The 2,739-nt window shown below is 41.2% G+C and overlaps 1 long non-coding RNA gene across 1 annotated transcript in view; it reads left to right on the top strand.

The window, feature by feature from the left end:
- The first annotated feature begins 185 nt into the window (after positions 1-185).
- Positions 186-2,739, top strand: part of LOC106728185 — an 8,098-nt gene continuing 5,544 nt past the window's right edge. The window contains exons 1-2 of the long non-coding RNA XR_001364456.1: positions 186-432; positions 1,465-1,466. This is a non-coding gene — a long non-coding RNA (uncharacterized LOC106728185). The remainder of the gene's footprint in view (positions 433-1,464; positions 1,467-2,739) is intronic.

Here is a 2,739-nt window from a genome sequence, read left to right as displayed (position 1 = left end):
TGGGTTGGCTCAGCGAGATAGACCACCGACTCAGAATTTAAATTTTAAGGTTTATTATTAAGCTAGCCAGCTGACCACAGCCCGCACCTTCCCCCTCTGGGAAGGTTTGCAGCATGTGGCCCCGACCAAGGGTGCAAGATCTTTTTTTATTGCCAACTACACAGTGTTAGAAAAAAAGAAAAAACTAACTACAAAGCGGTTCATTAGCCGTTCCTGGTACTGGCGGGGGAAAAAGTTTACATAAAATTTACGAGCAGGGTCATACCTGGCTGGGTTCAATCATAACACATTGCTTTTCTAGCGAGATAATTAGCAGTTTTTCTCTCCCATGGCCCCTGCCCTTGACACAATCGGTAACTTTTTCCAGGCCGCAGTCCCTTCCCCCAACACATTCAGTAAGTTTCTCATGTTTCATTTCCTCCCCCTAGCACAGTCTCCATTATAGGAAGGTCTTGAGGCATTCCAGGGCCTATTGTAATCACCTAAAGCCAATTCTAGGTCAAGAAAGAAGTTTAACTCCATTTACCCTTAGGTGTGGTCAGCAAATGACACCAATTGGATTTCTGCTATTTGTCTCCCTGAGTACTTTGATATAAGCTATTTGCCCTCTGGTTAGGGAGGCAAAATGAAAATCATTTACTCTCAAGTATCTGGTTTAGGGAAGATGGGATATACTCTGTTTAACCATCTCAGTTACCCTATTGTACTTATTCAGGCTTACTAACATGTGTCATTTATATAACTTCCTTTTAACATTTCTCTCTCTACAAACCTATAACTTTCACAAACATTCTTACAATTTAACTCACTATTTTTTCTTCAAAATGTATGTCCATGCCTCATGTCCTCTATTATCAAACCATACAATTTCCTTCCAATTTAATTAGAGAAACCTTAATTTCCCAATGATAACCAAAAAGTAAACAGCCAGTATTTCTTAGATTGACATTTATGAATACTCTTACTTTCGAGAAACATACCTTCAATTAAAAGACATTTCCAAATCTACTTTATAGATTTTCTGTAACAAAAGCTAGAATCAGGTGAACTTAAAACTTGTTGAAATACTTAGATGTTTATCATTTAACCCAGCAATGCTTCAAAGCTTCCATGTTACCAATTAGGCAAATGAGCCTGGAGAAAAGGGCAGAAGGGGGAAGGAGCAGGCCCTGCAGCCTCCTCTAGGACTTGCCGTTTCCAGGACTCCAGCCCCTTGTATTTAAAACTGACACATTTGGGGGTGATAATTTCAGATTCTGATAGTATTGGGATTGTTAAGTAAAGAAACTGTTCCTTGGGAAGGGGGTGAGAATGCTAGCCTTGGAATCTAAAGGCTCAATGAGGGGTCCCTTCCTTTTTCTCTCTGTGACCTATATGCTCCCTCTCTTTTGGGATGTCCACACTGTTGTGACCTCTGTTTCTGGCCCTCAAGACCAGCCTTTCCCTGGGCCACTTGTTCCGCAGTTGTGAGCATTATGTCAGCTTTCTATTTCTGCTTCTCCTCACCTCTACACACACAGACCTTCTGAGTTTCTCTTAACAACTCTTCTATACTTCTATCCTTCCAGTTCTCTAACTTTTGTAATTTTCTTCAGATATCAGGCCAACTATTGGTAACAAAATGTAATTTTAATATTCCTTGCCCAACGCATCCTCAGGGTCTGGCCCAGAGTACTTTCTCATTTGATCTTTTAGTCTTGGTAAAATTCAGAAGGCCCTTCTTCATTGCCTTGCTGAATATTAAAGGCTTTCTTTAGGTTCTGAGACTGAGGAACTGTCCTTAATACCATTTATTATTAGAGTTCCCTGAGATCTCTCATGTGTCCCCTATGGGCCTCATTGTTATGGTCCCACTGGGGCTCCTGGTTTAGAAATTTTACATCTGCTGGAAGCACTCCAGGGTGAGCCAGGTGCTCCCTTCCCCCGATAGCCATAGCCGACCTTCAGACATTCCCCTTTCTTCTCTCAATATAGACATTAACTCAGTCCACTATACACCTTGGGCCCAAAATGGGTCTAGATGCCCAGCTAAGCTACATGGGTCTTCCAACAAAGGCTTTAACTCTTTTTTTTTTTAACCTCCCTCACTTCAGAACTGATGAGTGGAGCATTTACAAAGCCTAATCCCCCTCTTCCCAAAGGCTCCTCTGTTAAGGGATGTAGTCCATTGGGAGGAGGTTGAGATGATGGGAAGGGGAGGCTGTGACTGTCTTTTTTTTTTTTAAACTTCTCCAACTCCTTTCGCAACCTAGAAAGAGTGGTTTCTGGTGGCACAGAGGCCTCAGGAGCGGTTGAAACCTTATTAGGAAAGCCCTCCTCCTGAAGGGGAGGCTGGGATTGTAAACTAGCTATCTTGGATGTTCCCTCAGATTGTCTCCCTGTCACAGAGGTTGGGAAGACAACTCATGGGATCCCACTTCTCGGTCTACCTTAGTTCTCCTTTAGGCTGCCCTGCCTTTAGAGGGAGCAGGACGACTGGCCCCATCCTCCAACAGAGAGCATAGTCAATCTCCTCTTGAGTAACTGGACTTTTATCATTAACATATTTATAATTATCACTGTAAAGCTTTATCATAAACCTTCATTTTAGTTACATCTATTTATTACATCTTAACAACTTTGAGTTCTTAATGTCAATTATTATTACCCAAAGTATTTTCTTTTTTTAAATTTTTTTTTGATTAGTTAAATCTTTATTGTTCAGATTATTACATTTGTTCCTCTTTTTTCCCATAACTC

Source organism: Myotis brandtii, unplaced genomic scaffold (assembly GCF_000412655.1).
Source record: "Myotis brandtii unplaced genomic scaffold, ASM41265v1 scaffold556, whole genome shotgun sequence".
NCBI classification, from domain to species: Eukaryota; Metazoa; Chordata; class Mammalia; order Chiroptera; family Vespertilionidae; genus Myotis; species Myotis brandtii.
Note: the sequence above shows the minus strand (reverse complement) of the source record. Positions and strands in the feature narration are given on the sequence as shown.